Genomic DNA, 27,404 nt, shown 5'->3' with positions numbered 1-27,404 from the left:
TCCAGTAGTTCTTTTAATGTTCTTTATATTACTTGGGAGTTTAACCAGTGAATGCAAATTTAAAGAGTCCTGCAACTTACTACTATGCCTCCCAGATAACAATTTCACAACTTGTTGACAATGTGACACTACTGAAGAGTGCTTAAAAAGTTATAATGTAAATACTTAAGTAAGGCATTTCTAATGCTCAACCAAAATTTGAACATCGGTCGTCAAGTTGTAAGTGAGATACATAGCACACAATTCTTTGTTATGTAAACAAATCTCGAGTTATGTTTTTGTTTACATTTTGAATTTTCCAGGTTTAGACCTAAAATGAATCCGACAAATGCTAGAAACTACTTGTTTATGTTCAAAACTAATCAGAAGAAAGAAAATCAGTTTGAAAAAGATCTTTTTTCGCTATTTTGACCAAATGGAAACAAAAACATGACCGGAGCCTTGTTTACATGACAGAAAAATTTGAGATCTGTATCTTGCTCATATCTGTAACTGACGCTCAAAGTTGGTTTATAATTAGAAATGCATTTTAAAGCATTGTTAAAAATGAAAGCAGAAATATCAAATTTGACCATAAGCGAGACCATGCCGCTTGATAGTAATGAAGTTAATGTTTAACTTGACTGAATTTCAAACGAAACTTTTTGGCCAAAAACTCACGTTCTAACCAAGTACATGATTACAGTGAAGCACCATGTATAAGTGATTTTGGTTGGTTATTTCAATACATCTACTTAACTTACCAATGCATTAATAAAACTTGCTTTAATGAAGTATGAATTTATAATAAAAAAAAGCTGTATTTGAGTTTTACTGTAAGTCCTTCAACCTAGATTAAGCAATATAATAATATAAATAGATGTTGGATTAACGATTATTTGAAAGTGATTAATACTTGAATGAATCAGATTCTGAAACTAGGATTAGTGAACTGATACTCTGTAAAGGTCAAAATTTCAGTATCAAAATAAAAAAAAAGTTCAGGTGTAATGGGATGCCTCCATATTTTGGATATTGTTCTGATCAAAATATACCAGAAGAATCAAGTATAATTTTATGAATCATTCCTTACCCATAATTGTTATCAAACGGTATATAACAATCGGTTTGTCTACAAATCTTTCATGTCACGAGTTCCAATACTGCTGGGGCTTTTATAATTTTGACTTTTCCAAAAATATTTTAAAGACTCTTTTTGGTCAAATAGGTACCATTTTAAAATTCTAAAAAGGTGTATTTTGATCGTGTACTTTTATCCACATTAAAGTGGATTTAGTGAAAAATTCCCTTTGGGGCGATGGAGAACAAAAATAATAGTACATTGGTTATATCTGACCTTGATTCATTTTTAATAGTTCCTCTGTCAAGATACCCACTTTTTACATTCAATTTGAGGATAAACAGTTGATCACTGATATAATAATAAGATATAATAAAGAAGAAAATGAATATTGTGTTATTTCTTATGTTTATTAAATTGTACAGGATCATTCCAAACATTAATCCTTTCCAAATCCATGCATTGATAATATTTTCTGTTTTTTTATTCGCTCTATTAATGGTTGATACAAAGCAGCCATATTGCTGTCTATGAAAAATAAACTCTGCTCATAATGATATCAAATGCTCAATAATGAAAAATGGTACTCTATACAAATGTGATGGGGAAAAGAAAAAAAAAACTGCTACAAATTTATATTCTCTTGTTACATGAGAACATCCCCAAATCCAGTGAAAGTTTCTTCTGTGGCAAAATACTAAAAAAAAAGAGAGAAGAATAAATTTCCTCATGTAATTTCATTCAAATTTTATATCAATTCTTTTATGAGACTTAATTTATGTCTGTTCATGCAAAAAGCAATTCTTGCTTGTGTTCAACTTTTCATTACAAAATGATAAGGAACCTTACTGTGTGATAGCAATGTATATGCAAGTATAAAATGCATTTTCTTAGTGGGCATTGTCAATTCTTAGTGGGCATTGTCAATTAATGATGGTTTCTGAAATACCTACCCCTTCACGCAGGTATAATATATTTGGCAAGTCCCCCACTTTCACTTTGAAGTTGTTTTTTAGTTCATAAATGTGCGGGCAACTGGGGTTAGGGCAGTTGGTGGGTGTGCGACACTCCAAGTGGAAAACGGGGGGGGGGGGAGAATTTCAGGATCGACCTCCACGCATATCCAGCTGAAAACGCTCTGAAAAGAATATAAAATAATTACTTAATAATAACTTGCACGACTTGTTGTACTTTGTGTTGATTTGCACTGCATTAATTACTCATTATAATACAATTAACCTTGCAAGTAAGTTAAAAATTTTAATCCAAATCATCAAATCTATTGAGGGCAAACAGGGATTATACCTATAAGATTTATTGAAAGGGCAATTTAAAGCTGAACCCTACTCGTAAATGGGCACCATCACACAGTTATATAAACCATTCAAATAAGTTACACCCAATTGCACACATGAAACTCGACGTGTAGTTTTGATGTGTAGTTTTCCTTTCGTGGTCTTTGGATTTTATGCATTTATTTCTTTTCTATGTACATATTCTATTTCTAAATATTTACACTTTCAACTCTCTTTGTCTGTGATAACATTACATTTTGAAGCCTATAGCCCAATAATTTCATAACAAGAGGCCCATGGGCCTCATAGGTCACCTGAGTATCATGCAACAACTTTCCAACAATTGAATTTGATTCATGTCTTAAACTAGAGGCCATGAAATTTACAATTTTGAAAGAGGCACCATTGCTTATCATAATTATACACTCAGCATGCTAATTTTGGTTACTTAAAACCCAGAGGTAGATCAGAGCAACAAAGAGAAAATGCATTTCCACTTTTAGTGAATTTCATGGCCCCTGGGTCAGGGCTTCTTATGTTAGGGCGGGTCCATAGTTGAGCTCCCCATCCCACAGGAACCACTGACCCTGGGGCCACATCTTTCGAAATTTTGGAAATTTTTAAAAAGTTTATTTCATCATGCTGTTGATTAATACCAAAGTGCAAACTTCAAAGCATTAAATTATTTCAGACTATGTTACCCCCCCCCCACCCCAAAATACCTCTGCCCCAGGGGACAGGAAATTAATCATTTTTGGAAGAAGCAGTTTTTTCATAAATATATACTAAGATCATTGGCATCATATCAAATAACAAAGGAAAAGATTTTCAAAGAATTCAAGCATTTTCACTATATAAACATCAGAGCCCCCCACCCCCACCCCCTAACACAAGAATCTCTAACCCAGGGACCCTGAAATTCAAAAATCTCAAAGAGGCATTCCTCCTCATAACTATGTACATAGTTTATTGGTTAAATGCTCAGGTGCAGAAAAGAAGAGTTTTAAAGAATTTATGCATTTTCACTATATATTCAATAAAGCCTCACCCTAACGCCAGAATCCCCAACCCAGGGGCCATGAAATTCACAATTTTTGAAGAGGTAGCTTTATTCAACATAATTAAGTACTTATGTAATTATGTGGTTAGTTTATTTAATACTCAGGAGCAAAGAAGAAAATTTTCAAAGAAATAATTCATTTTTTACTATATAATCTATATAGCCCCGCCCTAGCACTAGAACCCCTGACCCTGGGGCCATGAAATTCACAATTTTGGAAGAGACAGCCTTATTCAACATAGCCATGCACTTGATTAGTTTATCTAATGCCCATGAACAGAGAAGAAGAATTTCAAAGAATTTATGCAATTTCACTATATAATCTATATAGCCCCACCCTACTACTAGAACCCCTGACCCTGGGGCCATTAAATTCACAATTTGAGAAGAGGCAGTCTTATTCAACATAACTATACACTTGGTTTGTTTATTTTAAATGCCCACAAACAGAAAAGAAGATTTTCAAAGAATTTATGCATTTTCACTATATAATCTATATAGCCCCGCCCTACCACTAGAGCCCCTGACCCTGGGGCCATGAAATTCACAATTTTGGAAAAGGCGGTCATTTTCAACTTACCTTTGCACTTGGTTAGTTTATTTAATGCTCACAAACAGAAAAGAAGAATTTCAAAGAAATAATGCATTTTCACTATATAACCTGTTTAGCCCCGCCCTAGCACAAGAACCCCTGACCCTGGGGCCATAAATTTCACAATTTTGGTAGAGAACTCAATGCTGATTACGATCATACCAACAGTTTAACTACTTGATGTCCAGGAGTAAAGAAGAAGATTTTTAAAGATTGCACTAATTTTAGTGGTTTTTGACCAACTTCCCAGGCCCCAGGGGGACAGGGACCGTGAAATTCACAATTTTTGTTCCCCTTCACCCATACATGCTATATGCCAAATTTGGTTGAAATTGGTTCAGTGGTTTCAGAGAAGAAGCTAAAAATGTTCAAATGTTAACACACGACGCACGACGACGGACGAAAACAGATAGCAATAGGTCACCTGAGTTTATCCATTTAGCATAACATTTGATAATTTCATCGCGACCAAGTAACACAGCGAGGCAAGTGGTACATCCACACAGGTGAGACCTCTACAGCAAAATACTTAAAACTGTAAGAGGTCTGCGGCTTATATTTGGGCTGTAGAGATAGTGGCGATGAAATAGATATACGGCTGTCAATACCTATTTACGAACAGTGTTACGCTTTAATTAATTATATGAACTTATTAAACTCTTCATTATTCACAGGCATTGCTCATCAATGTGTATGAAAGTGAAAATTAAAAACCATATATATTTCACTGGTATTTATTTTGTAAATTAATATAAAACTTTTTCTTCTTACACTGATGATAACAATTTGCGTACCTGTCAAACTTAAAGATTCCATATGTGGATCTTCAGCCCATCATGTTAAAAAGTGTGATGTGTATTAGCTTGAACCCCCTCCATTCTATTTGACATACCTTTACTGTATCATTCAGTTTGAATGGCCTGTTAATTGCAAGACCCCCATGGCTCTCGTACACAACGCAGAATTGAACCTGGGGCTCATCTTTGGTTGGAAAGTATAGGAATGAACTCTGTGCGAACTTCAAAAAGAAATCTATTGTTTAGTTTGAAATAAGTCCAACATAAAACATTTATAATTTCTTCTTTTTTTTTTTGAGGGGGGGGGGTTATATTTTTACCATAATTAAATTTTATAAACATTTAGAATTGAAATAAATGAAAATTAATTATCCATTATAGTTTGACAGCTCCACTGATTCTTCTGCTTGGATAATCAAAAATTAATTTTCAAAACCTTGTACATATTAAGACATTTGAAAGAAAAGCCAACCAACATTGACAAATACTAGAAAAGCATTTGAGAAATGCCTGCAATTTTCTAGAAGATATAAACTTCTGTATTTCACATTTCTTCCATGAATAGCACCTAATTATTGTGATCTTTACTGTTTTCCAGGATAGAGGGATGATCATTTTATCATGTTGTCTTGATTCAGAAGATAAAGTTTTTTTCCTTTTAATTAGTTTCATTATTTTTATCAAAAACAGACTTAATTCAAAAATGAATCTTGAACATATTTTACAATACTTTTCAATTGAAATCATTATGATCATAAAAAAATTGCTTGACAACTGAAATATCACACCATATCTAATTACTAGTTTATAGTTTGCACAAATGCATGGAAACTTGATTTACTACTAGCACAGTAACAGTATAAACTTTGTATTTTAATTCTTATGAGCTGGACACACACAGTACAAACCTATGTCAATTATGCTTACCAACTGCCTTTCCTGCCTCTGTTGCATCATCTGTAATAATTCAGGGAAAATATCAAAATAAAGCAAGCAGGGAAAGATGTGGAGCTTATATTGTTTTTCTGGACACCACACAGGGTAAGGTCAGTAGCTGAGAGAAAGAGAAAGAGAGAGAGAACAAGCTAGCATTAGAAAGAGAATACAGAGGGAAAATCGGAGAGGAAGAGAAAATACAAACCTCCTCAAATTCTTTCATAATCTCATCATCATCATCTCTCTGTATAAATAGATAAACATTATGTGTATTCTAAATTTTGAAAGCTTTATGGAATCATATACAGGAAACTCTTGATGGCTCAAAGTTCTTGATCGCTCGAAATGAGTCTAGGGTCCTGTTATTCATAATCTATTGTTTTTTACTATTGATACCTTGAAGTGGCTGTGTACAGGCAAGCGTCACCTAATTAACACCTACTAGGTCATTTAAATGGCCCCAGGCGTTAGACACGGGACCAGAGTAATGGGTTGTTTATTCAGGTGACACTGTCATGCTTGATCATACCTTTACCTAATCTAAAATTAACACCGACTGTCTTACGATAATTTGGAGAAGCAGTGAAAAGTAACACCCACATTTCTACCATTCATGTAAAAGACCTTGAATTAAGTACACATGTACCTTTATAAAGTTTAAACATAGGTAATCACAGATTACAAAGCTCACCGAGACGAGGCATCACCTTTATGAAGGGTAAGCATCACCTTTTTGAGACCAACTTTATCATATTATATAAAAATCATTGTTAATGATCTTGGATATTCATGGATACTGTTTTGACACAATATCGTATTGTCATATGTTAAAAAATTGCATGATAACCATATGTTCATTTTATAGTATTATAAGATTCAATGTTTATCAATACAATAATATAAAATATGATATTGCATCCTATGATACAATTTATATCATATTATACAATATAATACTGTTATAAATAATGATCCAATATGATATTGTAACATATGATATGACATTGTATCCTATTGTATACATTATTGTATTTGATCACATAATACAATTTATATCATTATTTATGATACAATATAGTATTACATGATACAATATCATATCACATAATACATCACAATATTGTAACATATGATATTAAATTGTATAATATAGTATGATATTATATCATATTTGATACATTATATGATATTGTATCAATTGATACAATATAATTTGATACAACATTGTATCATATCATATGATACAATATCATGTGATATTATACAATTATGGACTCTTTTGGTGTTGAATATGGTTTGTTATTCACCAAAAAAAATATTCATATTGACCGAGGCGAAGCTGAGGTCAATATGGATATTTTTCTGGTGAATAACAAACCATATTCAACACCAAAAGAGTCCATAACTGTTTTATTATATAGTCGGGATTTGAATAGATAAGACATTGAAGGCTGTTTGACGACACCATTTTCATTTGCGATATTCCAATGTTGAAAATAAAAAAAAACATCTCCAGATTACTGTTTGTAACCTTTTTGATGAAATGTTTTGAAACTCATAAAGTAAGGATATATTAGTAGTATAAACAAGATGACATGGTCATTATAGCAAGATCTCACGCGCATGCACGTGCGCTTCGCTCTGACTGGCTGAAACTAAAGTCTCAATATCTGTTTTGTTTTACGTCATAATCATTTGAAATTTTGAACTTAGTCACACATTATGAAGGTCTACAGCATGATATATAAGAATGTTCATGAAAGCACGCACATGCACGTGTGCTGGCAAGAGCGCGCACGTGCAACATGTGAAATTACCAGTATAATGAATGAAGCCTTAACTTTTCTATTTCTTGATGGAATTTTTTGAAACTCACAATGTATGGATATATTAGTAGTATCAACAAGATGACGTGGTCAAAATAGCAAGATCTTATGCGCATGCACGTGTGCTTCGCTCTGATTGGCTGAAACTAAATTCTCAATATCTTTCTTGTTTTACGTCATAATCCTTTGACATTTTGAACATAGTCATACATTATGAAGATCTACAGCATGAAATATAAGAATTATCATAAAAGCATGTTAATTTACGTGTGCTGCAATCTGATTGGCTGAAACTTTAGATGCCTATAACTTTGTTGTTTCTCAACAGAACAGGATGAAATTTAGAATATGAATAGAAATAATGAATTCCTACATGATACTACTATCAAGATTGAATGCAAGGGCGTGCTTGCATGTATTTGCGCAAGTGCAATGCGAAAAATGAACAATGTATTTGAAAAACGGTAACATTTATATTTTTATGACTTTTTATTGATTCTTAGCTATATTATAGAATATAAAGATATGTTAATAGTTTAGACAACATGCAATGATCACCTTGCATGTGTATGCACGTGCGTTTGCGTGCAATGCGTTTAATGACAAAAAATATCATTGTAGCTTTTAAATTTTTTTTATGAAATCCTGCGATAACTGAGCATCTTAAAAAAAAAGTTTTAAAGGAAATTGGCACAAAAAGGGAGTTGGGGAGCGTTTGGGGAACATCTGTAACGGTCCCCGTTACAATTAGAAATAGTTTATATTATAGTTAAATCAACTATGCAAGTTTGAAATAGTACAGTACTATTACCTATAAAACATGTGACCTGTTCCAAAAAACAAAACCTCATCCAGCATCCGAAACCTATGGCTTAGATTCAGCATTCATGCCTGTCAGGTGCATCAGTATCATAAGACGCATCATCCATGCAAGTTTGGTGAAGTTAGGACCAGTAATAACTAAGATATAATCATCAGAGGGCACCTGCTCCCAAAACTTTAACCAGCTCCAAAAACCTTAACCTCCTCCAGCATCCGAAACCTATGGCTCAGATTCAGCATTCAAGCCTGTCTGGTGCATCAGTATCATAAGACGCACCATCCATGCAAGTTTGGTGAAGTTAGGACCAGTAGTAACTTAGAAATTGCTATCAAAGGGCACCTGCACCAAAAATTTTAACCTGCTCCAAAAACCTTAACCTCCTCCAGCATCTGAAATTCATGGCCCAGATTCAGCAGCCAAGTCTTTCAAGTCATTAAGTAGGTCCAGATGCATCATCCATGCAAGTTTGGTGAAGATAGGACAAGTAATAACTTAGATACTGGACCTGCAACAAAAACTTTAACCAGGTCCGGACACTGATGCCGACGCCAGGGGTATAGCATAAGCTCCCCCCGACTTCGTCTCGGTGAGCTAAAAATTAAAAAAAATAACTACCTTATTCTCATCTGTACATTTGCCTTCATCTGTGTCCTTTAATGGTAAAGTAAGGGACAAAATTTAACATGTGAATATTAATGTTTCATAAATAAGCATAAGCTTCTGACTTGCTTCGCTATACATAAGTGTGGATCGAATCAGAGACTCTTGACTTTGAAAGATGAAATGTACATTCATAATGTCACACATACCGTTACAGGAATGTCTGGCAGATCTGAACTGTCATTCTTAATCTGCAAAATCGGAATAGGTAAATCCATTATCTGTCTTCTTTTACAGGTATATGAATTTAAACATACAGCATGCTTTTCCAGATAAGAGTGAATACGAACAACTTTAAATCTAAAAGACAGCGAAAAATGTCATATATTAACATTTATTTATTTGTATTATCCAAACATTAGTGGTTTGTTTGGCTACATAACATTTAAACTTGATCCAGGGATTGTATACATTAAGTTTAAATTGCTCAAGGCACCATACACCCCTCCCACTGAACAAGATGTCCATTGGCCACATCGCTCACCTGAGCAACAAAAGCCATTATATAATCAGCTTTATGGAGTCAAACATAAATCTGGACAATGAAGTAAAAGATGCTTGTATAAATGAGTTTTCTCATTTCACTCTAGATATTTTTATGTTCAACATATAGCCCCTATTGGATCAAAATGATTTCATTGTAGTATCACATTAGTTTTAAAGACATGATTTTGAAAGATTTTTTTTCTACGTAAAATTTTGACCCTCCATTGCGGACTCAACTTTTTTTTTCAACAAGCATTTTTTCTTTAAATTAATAGTAACTTAGTTTAAGACTCGCACAGAAAAACTGTTCCTATCGCATTTACATGACGCCCTACCAGGGTTCAGACTCCGTTTATCCATACATACTTGAACCAAGACACCATTATGTACATGCACAGTTGACATAAATTTACAGTTACAAGTTGATAAGTGTCACAATCGGGAATGTCAATGATGAGTAAAGTCACTTTCAACCGCTTTCAATGAATATGTAATGTCTATTTCGGTAAAATCACTTTCAGGGAATACTCACAATCGATAGTCACAATCGGAAGAGTTTCATGTAGATGATCGGAAAATCACATTCAGTAAAGTCATGATCGGTAATTATCGCCTGGTGCGCTCGGCTCTCGGACGTTTCCTCTAACATGGTTTCTGGGCTACCTTCGATGTTGGTGGTACCTATGTGTTTTAGGAATTAACATTAGTAAATATATCACCCTCTGGTTTTCACCGCCGTGATTATTTGGGGAATTAGCTGTGTCTGATGTGAGTAAATCACAATCACAGTATAAATGTAAAAAGACAGAATCAAATCTGTAGAATTATAATGAACTTTATTTCTTCAGACCAGATCGGAAAGTGTTCTTTTCAATACAAATCAATATCAATCAATTATAATAAAGTTTACAAACAGTAGTAGTCATAAACAACATCCGAAGTATAAAAAGGTAAACATCATTATTTATAAACAAAGTCACGAACACTATCGGAGAAATATCCATTTATGAAAGAAAATAAACTTTTTACCAAAATAAAGAATAACTAGTGCTAATTGTAACGGGAACCGTTACAGATGTTCCCCAAACGGCTCCCCAATCCCTTATGATGCCCCATTCCCTACAAGCTTCAATAAATTAGACAATACTTTTGTAATATAGATGGACACTTTATTTTTAAGGGTATTTCATTGGAAAACTACTCCGATATAGCCATATGGGTATGAGCCAATCTAATAGCTACATTTTTTACATTAATTATCTTATAGTGTCTCACAATACATACATTTGTTTTAAATATTAAAGAATTTCATTGAAAAATAAGAGAGATGTAACCCTTTAAGTATTAGCCAATCAAAATTCAGCATACGCGCATGCATGGCCTTGCATTCAATTTTGATAGTATCATAATGTAGGAGCTCTATGTGCCTATCCATGTCTTAAATTTCATCCTGTTGTGTTAAAAACCAAGGGAGTTAAAGACATTTAAAGTTTCAACCAAACAGTTTGCAGCACACCTGCATGCGCGTGTTTTCAAGAAATTTCCTATATAACATGTTGTAGCACCTTATAATATATACTTATTTTCTAATTTTCAAAGTATTTTGTCAAAAAACAAGGAAATTATTGAGATTTTTGTATCAGCCAATCAGAGAAGAGCGCACATGCATGCGCGTGAGTTCACGCTAATTTGACCATGTTGTCTTGTCTAGACTATTAATATATCTTTATATTTTGAGTTTCAAAGCAATTGATCAAGAAATATAAAAGTTACGGCTTCATCAAGTATATCAGTCATTTCACTCATTGCACGCGCGCGCACGTGCATGCATGTGCGCGCAAAATGACCTTCGTTCCACACACCTACACAACATGCCTATTAACCCTAAAAAGGTTTCATGTCAATCGGATGAGTGGTTCTATGAGAACACTCCCGGACAAAAAAGTACCGGAGAAGAAAGTAGAAAAAAAGAATAATAATAATAACTAGATGAGATCTCGTTGCGAGCAACGAGTGGGTCTTCCGTCCGATTTTTGATAAGATGAGATAAGAGTTTGAATGAGATTTTCGTTTAAATATAATGATATAAATAAATTGTTAAGACGAACAATTTTGCTTTAATAATGTTTAACAAAATATTGGTCATTAAAGGGTTATAGATTAAAGATTTTCGGCCCTTCTTGGCCCCTAATGTGAGAGGTCAGCCCCTTTTTCTTGATAACATCTTAAAGCTCTCATGACTTTGAACACTTTTTGTTCAACAACTATTCAGAAATTCTTTTTTGTTTTCGGGATATATTGAAAAGAAATATTAAGGGCCGGCCCTTCAAGTCCTAAATGGGGACGTCTAGCAAAAATTCAAAGAGTGCATATTGTTCAGAATATTATTTTGAACGTCTTTTGTTCAATACTGTTTATCAAAATATACTTCCTTTTCGAGACATATTGCACCAAAGATTATGCAATCTGGCCCCTAAAGACCCCTTGTTGCGCAACATATGATATCAACATCATGTTATTTAGACAAAGTGTGTGAAGAAGAACTATTTCGCTTCAGTAATATATTACAAAATATTGATCATTAAAGAGTTATTGATTGTGTACTTTTGGCCCCTCTCGGTCCCTTATTTAAGGGGTCAGACCCTTTTCCTTGATATTACCATAAAGCTCCCATGATTTTTTACACTTTTTGTTCAACAACTAGTCAGAAATTCTTTTTCGTTTCTGAGATATTTGCAAAAGAAGTATTTAGGGGCCGGCCCTTCAACTCCTTAATGGGGACGTTTAGCAAAAAATGAAAGGTTGCATCTTGTTTAGAACATTATTTTGGACATCTTTTGTTCAATATTGCTTATCAAAATATTTCCCACTTTTGAGATATAAAGCGTCAAAGATTTAGCATTCTGGCCCCTTATGGCCCTTAATTATGTAACATATGATGTGAATATCATAATATATAGTTGTAAATTGTTGAGATAAACATTTTTGCTTCAGTAATGCATCACAAAATATTGATCGTTAAAGAGTTATTGTTCAAAGACTTTCAGCCCCTCTCAGCCCCTATTGTGAGGGTCCAGCCCCTTTTTCTTCATATCTCTTTAAAGCTCTCATGATTTTGAACACCTTTTGTTCAACAACTATTCAGAAATTCTTTTTCGTTTCTGAGATATTTGCAAAAGAAGTATTTAGGGGCCGGCCCTTCAACTCCTTAATGGGGACGTTTAGCAAAAAATGAAAGGTTGCGTCTTGTAAAAAGCATTATTTTGGACATCTTTTGTTCAATATTGCTTTTCAAAATATTTCCCACTTTTGAGATATAAAGCGTCAAAGATTTAGCATTCTGGCCCCTTATGGCCCTTAATTATGTAACATATGATGTGAATATCATAATATATAGTTGTAAATTGTTGAGATAAACATTTTTGCTTCAGTAATGCATTACAAAATATTGATCGTTAAAGAGTTATTGTTCAAAGACTTTCAGCCCCTCTCAGCCCCTATTGTGAGGGTCCAGCCCCTTTTTCTTCATATCTCTTTAAAGCTCTTATGATTTTGAACACTTTTTGTTCAACAACTAGTCAGAAATTCTTTTTCGTTTCTGAGATATTTGCAAAAGAAGTATTTAGGGGCCGGCCCTTCAACTCCTTAATGGGGACCTTTAGCAAAAAATGAAAGGTTGCATCTTGTTTAGAACATTATTTTGGACATCTTTTGTTCAATATTGCTTATCAAAATATTTCCCACTTTTGAGATATAAAGCGTCAAAGATTTAGCATTCTGGCCCCTTATGGCCCTTAATTATGTAACATATGATGTGAATATCATAATATATAGTTGTAAATTGTTGAGATAAACATTTTTGCTTCAGTAATGCATCACAAAATATTGATCGTTATAGAGTTATTGATTAAAGACTTTTGGCCCTTCTCAGCCCCTAATGTGATGAGTCAGCCCTTTTTCTTTGATATCATATAAAAGATCTTGTAATTCTACACAATTTCCGTTCAATATGGTTTAACAAAATACTCATAGTTAAAAAGTTATCTTAAGAAATGTCTCTAAAATTCACTCATGATTCGTGTCCTAAATTTTGACCCCTACCGAGCTTCCATACTAGGCACTTCCGGAAGATTTGAAAACCCAGGTGATCAATGGCAACATGTCCTCTATCATCGCTGAAAATTTCAGCACTCTAGCTTTAATCGTTTTTGAGTTCCATTGCAGACAAGGAGGTCCTCTGAATTTTGATTAAAGGGCGATAACTTCCGACCGGAAGTGAATTTCAAAAAAATGAAAAAAACGTATAAGGTTCAGACAAAGATACATCTTCCCTGAAATTTTCAAGTAAATCGATCGAGCCAACTCCGAGAAATCTTCTGCACAAAAATTGTAAAGAAAAAAAAAGAATAATAATAATAATAATAATAATAAAAGTGAAAAAGAAACAATAGAATAATAGAAGGGTCTTCCGTTGGAGACGGAAGACCCTAATAATAATAATAATAATAAGAAACAGAGTAAAAACAATATGTTCCCAAACTTCGTTTGGGGAACATAATTAAGTTTACCGATTAAACATGTACAAATGTTTGTCATAATGACCAAAAGATAAATAAGCGAATACCAAAGATTAAATAAATTTAAGCAGTTTTAGAATTTAGCGCTACTACTTTCGGTTTTAGCTTATAAACACTAAGTTCTTCGCCTCCGCTTACTAAAGAGATGCACATAAAACTTTAGCGGTAAATTCGAAACACAAAAATTAAGTAAACTTTTAAAAAGTAAAAATTCAGAGAAAAACTTTCAGAAAATTATAGATAAAATATGATTTAGAGATTAACTAAAAATAAAATGAATTGATATGAATTTGCAAAATACAATAAAATATTTTCTACCAGTAATTAAGTTATGAATGAAAAATAATTTTAAACTCAATACTGAAACTGTAAAAATAATCAAACAAAGAAGTCTACAAATTCCTTTTAAAATTCGTAATTAACCTAAATGAAAATTCAATCTTTTTTGAATATTGTTATTTTAAGATGAAAATTATTTAAGTAATTAGAATAAAAATTCAAGCTTACCTAAAAAGACAGAATCAAATCTGTAGAATTATAATGAACATTATTTCTTCAGACCAGATAGGAAAGTGATTTTGCTAAAATCACTAACCGATGCCTTCATTCTACAGACTTGAATTCTGACCAATCAGGAAGCACGTTACAGAATAGTTTTAGCCAATTTCGGCAAAATTTCTTTTATGTTTGACACTAATCGCTCAACTAATGAAAGTTTTACTTCAATTACTTATCTGTCCGCGGACCCTTTTTTTTTAACAAAGACGGATTAAGAAAAGCCGAAACAAAGTAAACATTTTCCGTGATGAGGAATTTCGAAGTGTCAAGATAAGTGAATAAAGAATTGTTTAAACTTTAGATTTAAACTTCGATGATGAAATATATATGAATTTAAATAATTTATGATTGACTCTAATTCTTGGCCAAATTATTCGAGTATAACCTGGTTTGGGTCAGTTTACGCTTTATAATCCGCGAAGCGCATAATAAAACAGCGTAAACTGACCCAAACCAGGTTATACTCGAATAATTTGGCCAAGAATTAGAGTCATTCCTTATAATTTAATTTTAAATCATATAATAACTATGGGTGTAAAATTTCGTTGCTTTTTATTAGTTCAAATTTGCCGCTCAATAATACAACCCTAGTAACGGAAGTGATGGGCAGAGAGGGGAGGTAAAAACTGATACATAGGCCTAGCAGCCATGTTGTTTGTTTACATGTGGTAAGATCGAATTATTGTTTGAAGTTAAAGGTACAAGTATTAAATCTGGAATTTTCCATGAATCCCGAGGACTGGAAATGAGAGGATTGTATGGATACAGATGATTCAGCTGGTTGTTATGGTGGTGTGTCCCCATACCAAACCAGGTTATACAGAAATAATTTGTGTTCCTTTTTGGATATTAACCAATCAGAGGCTAGAATAAAACAAAATTAAATTATATCAATATATCTGGAAATGACATTAAGAAATATTAAGCAGCTATATCCTATGAAATAGTTACCTGGAAGCCACACCTGGAGGACTTAATATATTGCCGTAAGTCAGCCTCGATGGGTTTCTGGGAAAGAAGTTTCCATGTTTTTCGTCTTTTCTCTGATTGGCGCAACTCTACCCAGACATCTGATGGCACTCGGTGCTGTTGAAGTGTGTCCTCCAAGATGTAATTGCCATTGCCGTGGATCACTCGCCGTTTATTTTAGCGATGAGGTCGGGAAGTTTGTGTGGCTTCAAATCAAGAGACTGTTTTTACCTGTTGTTCATGGACTCACAGTTGTTGGTCCACTGTTCGTTGATAGTTCCGTTTTGAGGTGGTAGATAAACATTTTGTCTAGCAATGGCTTTAAACGGGTTTCGAAATAACTTTTGAAAATTTGGGAATTTGTTGAGAAAAGTTTCCAAGTCTGCAATTTTAGAATCGTACGAGAAAGAGTCATCACTATTTATTACACCATTCTGTCCAAATATGGAAGACACGAGAAACTCCATGTCCTTGGTTCTGCACCTCCTTGTCTTTTAAGTTGCGTCGTACGTTGTCTTTTAAGTGTTTAGTGCACAGCAGATGTATTGGGTTGTCAAAGGCGTGCTGAATAGCTTTCTTGATGGCTTTTTCCTCGTCCACTGTTACAAAACGGTTGTTTGGCAAGGCTTTAGCGGTTGATGATGATTCAACTTCTATGTCTTCATCGGGTACACAGTCTCTCTCTTCTTCTAATATGGAATATTTATTTGCCAGATTGAAAGATGAATGGAGGCTAGTTGTTGGAGACGAAGGAGGTGACTGTGTAATCTTTGACCTTTTGTATTGCTTTGTTGGGGAAGGAGAGTCGCTGACTGCTTGCCTCTTGAAAGGGTGATTATAACTTATTTAAGGACCTCAGAGAACACATAACACACTTCGTTTTTTTGTTTGTTTGAATGTTGTTTAGCGTCCCTCTCGGGAATTTTTCACTCATATGGAGACGCCACCACTTGCCGGTGGAGAACTGCAAATTTTGTCCTATACTCGGCACTTACGGCCATTGAGCAGTGAGGGATCTTTTTCGTACCAGCACTTACTGCGACACGGGACCTCGGTTTATACGGTCTCATCCGAAGGACCTGTCTCCACGTCCCACAGTGGGAATCGAACCCGCGACGTAAGCATAAGCTCCTTACTCCGCGACTCTAGAGCAGACGCTCTAACCACTGCGCCACGCGGGCGACACACAATTTGTTACGTAACTGTCGATGCAAATTTGGCCAGTTATACTCTTACGTAATAGAATCAAATGATTTGTCTATTCCCATATGCCCAATTGTTTAATGACCCGTTTCTGTAGTGCTAAGGAACGTACAAACGTACGTTATGTTGATGTTCCATGTTTATGAGGTTTATACAACACCATCTATTACCATGTTTACTACCTCATGTTTTGTCGGCTTTTCCTTGTAAGATGGTATTTTTGGATTTCTTGATCTTTGTTTTCTACCCATACATGTATCTGCATTTTCTTCCTTTAAAATTTCAGTGTCATTTTTGAAAGGTAGGTCTGGTCTTTTAAGTTTGCAACTAGCGTACTGATTTTGAATCTATGAAATTTATTTCAAACATCTTTTCATTTACATCAGGGTCAACAAATTTCTTCTTTTTCTTCTTTATTTCCGGTTTGTCTGGTAATCTATCATCTTGACATTAAATCTGCGCACGTATTTATTTATTTTGACGTTCCTCGATCTTTTAAATTCAATATGGGAAAGGCCAACAAGATTTTCAAATGTTTTAAAACACAACATTTGAGCGCAGTGAGGCACATTATCCCCTATATGTATGTATACTCAATAAAACACAATGATTTGCCAAAGGGGCTTTCGCTGGTATATTTTTTAAGTACCAATGATTGAGGGACCTGCATGTACCAAAATTTAATGGAAATAAGACGTTCACATGGTAGGCCTACCCCACCCCCGAAATAAATTATATATATATATATATATATATATATATATATATATATATATATATATATATATATTCGAGGGTTGTTAGAAAAGTTCGCAGACACATTGATTTACGGAAAACATATGTACTGTGAAGTATGACTTATGTATGATAAAATTGCTATCTTTTGTTTATTAGTATGTAAAAAAAAGGCCCGTTTACTAAAATTTTGAAAAATTTACAACAATTTTTATTATGCGGTCATAGGATTCACGGAGCAATCAGTTGACGTTAAGTGACGTGACAATCAGATTTCAGACCCGTTAAACTTTTCCATAGTTCTAAATACCTTTCATTTCTTTCGACTTTTCTTGTCTTTTTTCTACTTAAAAGTTAAATATGTTACTTTTCTTCTATAATGCCTTTTGTGCTGTTTCGGATATTAGTGAGGTTTTAAAAAAAATAGTCTACGCAGTTAAGAGATCAGGTATGGAAACAATGCAAAATCCATAGGCGCAACGTTTATGCGATAAGTGGGGTATTGAGGTATCGATGGAGTTGATCCTTAAAAATGTTTGTCCTTCCATTCTTATAAAGCTACTACCATTTGAATACTTTTGTCATTTGTACGTGTAGGCATTTCTAGCAACATCTAGAAGCATTTTAGTCTATTTTTAGACATTTTCCTGTCTGCACAAAAAAATTTTAGTAGCTTGGTGCTCTATGACGTTCAATGACGTTGAAATTCTTAGCTTTGTAGCATGCTTTTTGCAGCATGTTTTTTCAAAATAATATAACTGTATATTTTTTATAAGGATCACCAGAAAACACGAAATCTTTGTATATTTATTGGAAAATAGGTAAAGTTTTTATCTGGAGAGTTTAACCGGTTTCATGGAAATAGCGCGCTCACAATAGAACTTGTCCGCGAACTTTTCTAACAACCCTCGTATGTATATATATATATATATATATATATATATATATATATATATATATATATATATATATATATATATATAACCAAAATTTAACTGAATTTGGGGACCTAATGATTTCATACTTACAAAACTGATAGTATACTGATACATTGTAAGATGTCGCTTGTGGACATGTAAATTCGTGGGTTAATTCATGAAATATATGAATATTAGTCCTTCATAAACAATTATTAATCCACAGTAGTAGAGGCAAATATGTTTAGGTTAGCATGAACAATTGGAATAAATCTAAATTCTCTACTAAAAATATAAATATAAAATCTAAACTGTTTACAGTCCATTCCAGTTGCTTCAAGAGGGTTCTTATTGTCTTCTGACTATCGAGATCATCTGCTCAACCAGTTCCCCCTCTTCTGCCATCTCCCTCGCCATTTTCACATACCTCTCTTTCTCCTTCTGTACAGCTGCCTCCCACTCCATTTTCCATATCGATGGGTTAAAGCCAGGACGATCTGCAAGTTTGTGTATTTTACAAGTGAAATGGAACATGATGGTAATGTAAAATATTTTTTTAAATAAATATGGCTTAAAAATTAATAAGGCGAAATAATTATACGTACATGTATGAATGTAAGCAGGCATGCAGGTATTAAGAAAGGAAATGAAGATATAATGAAGTAATATTATTTGACAAAAAAGAGAATTAGCAGTTAACCACATCAAAACCTGATTGGTTATTACGTTTCTATAATTTTCAACATGCTTGCATTTGGGTATGTTATAGTTATGTGAACTTCTCGTACTGTAACTTGATGAATTACAACGCAAATTTGGGAATATATCAGTCAGATATTCAGGGACTTGGTTATTATAAATTTTGTATATTGTAGTTAATGTATTTTTTTTCTTCTTTCATGTAATGGGTCCCATTCAGTTTCAAAGTAAAGTGTATGGGCGGCGGAAAGGGTAAAAAAGACATTAATGCAAAACTAACAACTAATTTTAAAAACATACTGAAATACAAAACAGACCACCTTCAAACAAAATCAACAGACTCGTTTGCAGAATCAACAGACTCCGATGCAAAACCAACAATCAGCGATGCAAAACCAACATTTATTCACTGAATTGACGCTAGATGGCGTGCAAAGAGGCGCGCGAGATGTAAATTGCTATGAACGTCATGATTATGAGGGTACTTTCTTATGATATGGCGACCAACAGAATAGACGAGGAAGTTGATGTTGTAAAAAAGAATTTTATCGCTCGCTTGACCCATATCTTAGCCAGACTACACCCACTTATACACTCTAGTGACCCTAGTGTTCAATTAGAGTATGTTATGCATCAAATGCACAGTTTATGCACAGGTACTTGTGGACAGGACCCCCCCCCCCCCCCCCCGATATTCAACCCCGAGGTTGTTGGACATTTTTTTTTCAGAAATTATATTTATTACACTTATTCATCATGTGTACCATAGGAAAAAATCGTGAAATCCCCAAAATAATCGTTCCACACAAAAATACCCCACTATACATTATAAGAGAGAAAGGTATGCCACTCCGGTTTGTTTACGTTGTACCCCCACTGGTCTTTCTGGGTTTGAAAACACGTATTTATTTTATTTTAACCTAAAATGTTGGTTCACACTGTCTCTTCATATATTTCTGTCTTAGTTCATGCTATCGGATTGACTCTGCATCTCGTAAGAATCCCACATTTTCTCCATTAGCAGCATTGCAGTCACTGCGTTGAAAATCCTTATCATTTATCATTTACTGGTAATAACGGTAAATGTTGAATACAACACTAACTAACCAGTCTCGTGTTAAGGTATGGTCTTGGCCGTGGTTGCATGTTGCGGCTGAATAACTGCCTATGTTCAAGGAGGCTCGAGCTCGTCTGCTGGTTCCCTGTCGGTGTAGACCTTACCCTACCACTGCTACTGGTTTCTTGTAATAAATTTACAGCCGTTTGTAGAAATCTTGCTTCCTCTGATATGTTTGAATTTTGAGAGTCCGACATGATGCTGTTATCCGGGGTTTGCCAAATGGATGCTGATAGACAATTTCGCGGGATTTTACGTTCCTATGAAAGTACACATTTAATGATGACGTAGAAAAACTTGTGCGCCCTCTAGCGTTAATTCAGGTAATGTCTGTTTTTTTGCACGCCATCTAGCGTCAATTCAGTGAATAAATGTTGGTTTTGCATCGGTGATCGTTGGTTTTGCATCGGAGTCTGTTGATTTGACAAACGAGTCTGTTGATTTTATTTTAAGGTGGTCTGTTTTGTATTTCAGTATGTTTTAAAATTAGTTGTTAGTTTTGCATTAACGTCTTTTTTACCCTTTCCGGCGCCCATAAAAGTGCATCCTTAGAAGCTAACAGAGTTAAGTCTGTGACAATTCTAGCTGCATAATTATAATTTTCCCACTTTTTCGCTATCACCTACATTACATCCACCCCACACCAAGGGAGCATATTCTGTGGTCTAATTAAGGTTGTGTTCATGAGAGAAAGAGTTTTCCGGTTGACTTCAAATTTAAGTTATTTTTAATAAGCCCAGTTTTTTATACTCATTAGCTAAAATAGTATCAATATGTGTAGACCAACTAAAATCACGTGAGAAAAAATCCCTAACTGAAAATGCGAAGAAACAAATTCTAGTTGACTTTGCTGGAAGAAGAGTTTAGGATAATCAACACTTCTTAAGCTAAAAAATATTACTTTAGTTTGAGAGGGATTGAGAAGCCATTTTTTCGACCAAATTTCTACCTTTTTAAGATCAGAATTCAGTTTGTTTACAGTATTGACATTTTTGGATGACTGCTGTGGGGAGGTATCATCTGCAAATAATCTACAAAAACTGGTCATTTCTTCAGCAACATCATTAACATATATTAGAAATAATAAAGGTCCTAACACTGAAGCTTGAGGGACATCCGTAAATATAGGTTTTTCGTCAGATAACAAGTTTATCTATAGAGCCCGTTGTGATCTACCTTCTATGTAACTCTCTAACCGAAGAAACAGATTTCCCTCTATTCCATAAGTTTTGAGTTTAAATAAGAGACCTCTATGCCACAAACGATCAATTGCTTTAGAAAGATCACAGAATATCATGCAACAATTTTCACCGTCGTCAATAGCTTTAACAATAATATCGTATGTTTCTATTAGTTGATATACAGTGGAATGACCAATGAAAATCCAGCTTGGTATTTATAAAACAGATTATTATCACGAAAGTGATTATACAAGTGTTTGAATATGATTCGTTCTATTACTTTATCAATACAACTTGACAATTAAACAGGTCTATAATAAGAGGTAATGGAAGGATCATCTTTCTTAAAGAAAGTAGAACATTGGCAACTTTCCATTTACAAGGAAAAATACAATCAACTGTAACTGATCAGTCCATTTGTCTTCTACTAAAGGAGTGATACAATCATTTCGCACCAAATGTCACAAGTAAATTATCTTCGCGCCTTTTTCTTAAACTGTTCTATTGAATGGGAGTGATAAAAACTATGATAATAAAGTTTGTTCTTTTAACCTGATTTTTAAGGTTCAGATTTTTTATTAACTGCAAATTTTATTAAATTTTTTAAATAACACATTGTATTTGGTCAGGCAACACTAAAGCAATGGATTTGCTGATTATTAGGGCCCCGCAAGGATTTGCGGGTGCCCTATAGTAATCACTCTGTCTGTCCGTCTGTGTGTCTGTCTTTCTGTCCGTCTGTCATTCTTCCGTCCACAAATTTTCTGTGTTTTTCTAATAACTTTTTTTGTAGTTGACCAATTAAGTTCAAATTTGGTATGTTGGTTGAAGAGGCAGGAAGACATATTTTGATGCTAAGTTTGGTTCTTTATGTCATCCAGTTTGGAGCTGGGGTGGTGGGGTAGATTCCTAAACTTTACATTAGAATGAATGCCAGGGCAAAGAGATATAACTGCTGAGAATGTTCTTATTGTAAAGTATGAAAGCTGCAACTAGTCCCATGGGATTAATTACTAGTAACTTTCCTCTAGAAGAAAATCCAAAGCATTATCTGTTTCTGTCAAAGTGAGATTAATTAACACCTCTGTCTGCAAATGAAGTTTGTTTTGAAGTTAAGGTATATTCTGATTGATATTTACATTCTCTGAAATGTGGATTTAAATAATGTTCATACTTTATTTTGGTAAAATACACGATGAGACAAGATATACATCAAGATATGTTTTTTTTATTGTTTATTTATTCATCATTTTTTATTTATTTTTTTTGTGCTGCCTTATGTAAATTCAAGAATACATGTACTATTAATTTTAACGGGCAGTCCGATAATAAACTCATTCTATCGTTACTGAAAAAGTTCTTATTGTAAAACTTGGAAGAAAAGGATAAGAGAGCAGTACAATTAATCCCCTGGGATTAATTATCTTGTCTGGAGCAGAAAATTTTCCAGGCTTATCTTTATTTGTCACTTTAAGATAAATTAACCTTTGTCTACAACTGATGTTTGTTTTGAAGTTAAGGTCAAGCCTGGGTGATATTTGCATTCACTGAGACTGGCATTTTATAAAACACATGCTTTATTCTTGTTTAAATATATACATTTAATTGAGTTATTATAGATATGATGTTTTTTACTGCCCTATGTAAATACAGAGATACTCTTTACAGGTTGTTGGATATTTAGGAATTATCTTGAAATTTTATAAATACAGTTGTTATTGCATATTCTTCTTCATATATTTTTTAATTTTTATAATCAATTAAAATCCTCATTCTGTAAGCTGCACCCTTATATTTCTTTCCCTCGGCGGGGCCCTTGCTGACTGGTCAGTTTTCCAGTTTTTACTATTTTGTTTCACGGTTATCAAATAAGTGGACTAGTCCAGTCATAAACAAACTCCCTCCACCTGGTAAATGGGACATCCCTTCTTGATTCAGTCTGTTTTCCTTTGATTGGAACACATTTTATTGTCTATAAACTTTACAACTGGCATTGGGCAAAAGTTCTTAAAACTTAATACGCCCTTTCCCTACATATGAATTATACTAAACATATTTACATATAAGGGGTTCAGCTCAAAATGAATAAAACGCAAAAAATACATAATCAAAACGACCTGACTTTTTAAAAAATGTTTGTACAATGGAAAATAGGTATTCATTTTCAAGATCGTTAAACGTTTCATCTCCCCAGAGTAATGCATGAGTATCAACAGTATGAAATTTTCCCATTCGCAGAAATTTATCGAATTTTTTTTTTCTGGTTTCTGTATATTTTTTGCACGAGAAGAAATAATAATGAGTGTCCTCCACTCTTCCACAGGAACATAGGGGACCCAAAATTCATTACATCGAAAAAGAACGCTATTAAGCACACTGTATGTAATATATTTAAGTGTCGAAATCCATAACACTAGACAAATGAATTCCTTTATGTGTATGAAATATGTGGATATAACGAACAGTAATAGAGCTCAAAAGTCCATTAAACATTACAAAATAGCAGAGCAAACACGGACCTCTGAGACATCAGAGGTGGGATCAGGTGCCATGGAGGAGTGAGCATCCCCTGACGACCGGTCACACCAGCCGTGTGCTCCTTGTCATGATTGGGAAATAACGGAAAAATCCGTCCACAATTAAGTGTGTAGATAATGGCCTATTAATTAGTATGAAAAAAAGTCAGTCAGCATTTAGCTTAATGATACATTGTATTTGCTGACTAGGTCATTGTATCGACCATAGAACTTACGAAAGGATGACTTGAAACGAGACTGCTGATATTGTTTCATCAACTTGACTTTAAGGGACCGTAGGGCGGAACCTAGAAAAAAGGCATCCCTAATGTTTGTGACAAAGCGTCAAAGTGTGTAAAGAATTGGAGGTCTATTCCCATCAAAATAGCTAGATGAATTTGGCCTCTGTGATAGAGTGCAGGGCGATATACGCCTTGAACGTGGTGCACCATTCGGAAACAGGAGTACTTCTATCGAACTTGTCTATTTGTGGAACTGGAATCCTTGGTGCTGGTTTCCAAACCTGCCTTGGTATAGCTACCGGTTGCAGTTGTCTGTCAATCTGCTCCTCTTATTTTCTTCATCTGTGATACTCCGCATCTCTGGATGCTTTTAATGCCTGCAGTTGTCGCCACAGGACCTCTACTTTATTGATTGAAGCTGTGGCTTCAGAGACCTTGTTCCGATTGCTCCTCCTGCTGTCTGGCTTGATGAGAAGAACTTCTCAGTTCCATGTTTGATGGACCTGATATGGTGAAGATGTTGAGATGATATAGATGATTGATGATTGAAATTGGAATCTGGGGAAAAACTCGGATCGTTCCAATACCCCCACCAATCACGCCCTTTCATGTTTCGTCTTGTTATGTCTTAATTTTTGGATTATCGACCAAGACATTGGCAGTTTTTCAACCCAGTGGATATATCCGTTTGTTGAGGCTAGATAAATTAAAAGAGGGCAGGAATGAAGCAAATATCCGGCTGGTTTCACTTACTTAATAACTACATGTCAAGAAATCTTTGTACGTTTGTAATAGATTTCAGTATTTAAAGGCAGAGAATTGCAAGGAAGGAAATACACCTACCTCTTTCTTTTCTGCTTTTTATCACAGATTTACGGTGTCATGAACCAATTCTGAGATGTCGTACGACCCCAAATCTCTCAATTGTGGAAATGTTCCCACTAAGTAATAGATTAACTTGTCAGTCTCTTCCTCTGATATGTTACCGTTCACGGTAGCTCAGTCGGTAGAGCGCTCGCTTCGTGATATTTGAAGTGAAAGTTGCGGGTCCTTCGGATGAGACCTTAAAAACCGAGGCCCCGTGTCACGGCAGGCGTTGGCACGATAAAGATCCCTCACTGCTCAATGGCCCTGAGTGCCGAGTAAAGGTCAAAATTTGAAGCCCTTCACCGGTATATGGTGACGTCTCTATATGAGTGAAAAATTCTCGAATTGGACGTAAAACAATATACAATCAATCAATCAATCAACCCTCTGATATGTCCTCTGCTTCTATCTTCCCAGTACCTCGGTGTTATTGGCACGAATTAAAGTCTTAGATGGCACATGATTTGAAAGAAACAGTTCTATGTCTTCTTTTATTGACGTATAATCAACTGGAAAGAAAAAAAAACCACTAGTTTTGATATGATTCCCTTAACTCTCACTTTCAACTATAAATAAAAGTAACTGATTACACGTGCTTTAATGAAGATGGACAGGAGATTCGTAAAAGGTAACATTTTTGCCATGATGATGATCGAGGATGTTTACATGAATACAAAAATGTGTAGTCCAAACTAGACCTGCGAGATTCATACCGATCCCGATTTTCATTTAATACCGTTTTTGTGATTTTAAAAATTATAGTATCTTTACTCATTAATCATTGAATATTTTATTCATGTCAACTTTCACAAATAATTTTATAGCATAAGGAATACACCAAGGGTTTTTTTTAAGCAAGAACATCATCGACCAAGCCGCTAATATTTATTTATCAGTTGACTACATAATGGGAGGAACAGGGCTCTGATTTGATATACTGTACATTTTTTTCTCTTGAATTAAGGCTATATATATATATATATATATATATATATATATATATATATATATATATGAACAGGATGAGGGAATGACGCTCTTTGGAGAGTCTGATTACAATATTCTTTCTCACATAATCCCCATATTTAATCAAAATCCATATCGTAATATGTCATTTTTTTTTAAATAAAAATGCTTAATTATCCTAAAACAAAGTTTTTACCTTAATATATTAAATATTTTTGTACATAAAACAGGCAAAACATTTAAAAACAAGAAAATAAACATTACCAAGATAAGATCCCTCAATCATTTTTCCATCATGGCTGGTTGATTGACTACTGACCAATTCCTTTGTCCTCAGAAAGTGGCGCGAATTGCATCATCCTGTCATTGTTTTTACATCTTAAACATGTTAAGCACAAACACGTTAGTTACTTGGTAACTCTACACTCTTATCCATATCAAAATGTTTAGATCCTAAACATGTGAAGTTTAAACGCGTTTTGTTCCCTTCGCGATTAGCGTGTAAACGTTTTCTTGAACATGATAAACCTAAACATGTATATATTGTGTTCAAAATTTATACATCATTTTTACAATGTACGGTTTACAGTTTTATTACATAATTATATTTTAATAATAATCTATATTATATTTGAATTAAATTAAGTTACTCATCACTGTTAACAGAAATGGGGTCTGTTTACATTATGCGATGTTTAGGACATTATGAAAACACCAAAAAACGCTATTTTTTTTCAAAGTCATTTATAAAAAAAAATATAATACAAGTTGTTTCAGAGACGATGGTGTGGATAAAAATTTTCCCGCAGTACTTATAGAGGAAACTGGATCTTGTGAGAAATAAACAGTGTTACTCAAAATATTAATTTATTCTTACGTATCAGTCAAAGAAATAAATTTTCCAAAACACGGCAATGCTATCAATGATGAGAATAATTATGTGCGCGATTCCCTCAAATCAAACCTATGTAAGCGACAACCTTTTAAAGATTTTAATTGTTGGCCAACCGTTGCATGTTAGTTTTAGAAGAAAATAATCATACATTCAAGTGAATTGTATTTATAACTAAAATCTCGATAAATATTTTAAACATAATTCTGAATAACTATGCTATCACCTGCATTTGTCAAAAACGACATGTTATTGTTGGCGATAACCTTCCATCTTTTCAAGTTTGCCACGGGTTGTTACATAAACACTGGCTTTTTCAGTCATTAAAATATGTTATATCTCTTAAGTAGTTGAAGTACTTTGCCTGAAATTATTTTGACCTCGGTAATTAAATTAGATAAATTGAAGGGAAAAATTACCTCGAGGCGCT

General features: G+C 34.1%; 3 long non-coding RNA genes across 3 annotated transcripts; all 3 read right to left on the bottom strand.

Moving 5' to 3' along the window:
- Positions 1 to 1,608: 1,608 nt before the first annotated feature.
- LOC133179808 (uncharacterized) lies at positions 1,609 to 4,969 on the bottom strand. Its single transcript, XR_009720189.1, has 3 exons — positions 4,900 to 4,969; positions 2,014 to 2,198; positions 1,609 to 1,757 (listed from the first exon to the last, which is right to left on the bottom strand). It is a non-coding gene; the product is annotated as an uncharacterized LOC133179808 (long non-coding RNA).
- On the bottom strand, positions 2,717 to 4,453 carry LOC133179811 (uncharacterized). Its single transcript, XR_009720192.1, has 2 exons — positions 3,996 to 4,453; positions 2,717 to 3,825 (listed from the first exon to the last, which is right to left on the bottom strand). It is a non-coding gene; the product is annotated as an uncharacterized LOC133179811 (long non-coding RNA).
- Positions 4,970 to 5,006: 37 nt separating the features above from the next.
- On the bottom strand, positions 5,007 to 9,283 carry LOC133179810 (uncharacterized). Its single transcript, XR_009720191.1, has 5 exons — positions 9,199 to 9,283; positions 9,005 to 9,040; positions 5,946 to 5,984; positions 5,732 to 5,761; positions 5,007 to 5,025 (listed from the first exon to the last, which is right to left on the bottom strand). It is a non-coding gene; the product is annotated as an uncharacterized LOC133179810 (long non-coding RNA).
- Positions 9,284 to 27,404: the final 18,121 nt, after the last annotated feature.

Source organism: Saccostrea echinata, unplaced genomic scaffold (genome assembly GCF_033153115.1).
Source record: "Saccostrea echinata isolate AGI-Se365-2 ecotype Australia unplaced genomic scaffold, CSIRO_AGI_Sech_v1 ptg000005l, whole genome shotgun sequence".
NCBI lineage: Eukaryota > Metazoa > Mollusca > Bivalvia > Ostreida > Ostreidae > Saccostrea > Saccostrea echinata.
The sequence above is the reverse complement of the archived record's forward strand: the minus strand, read 5'-3'. Positions and strand labels throughout refer to the sequence as shown.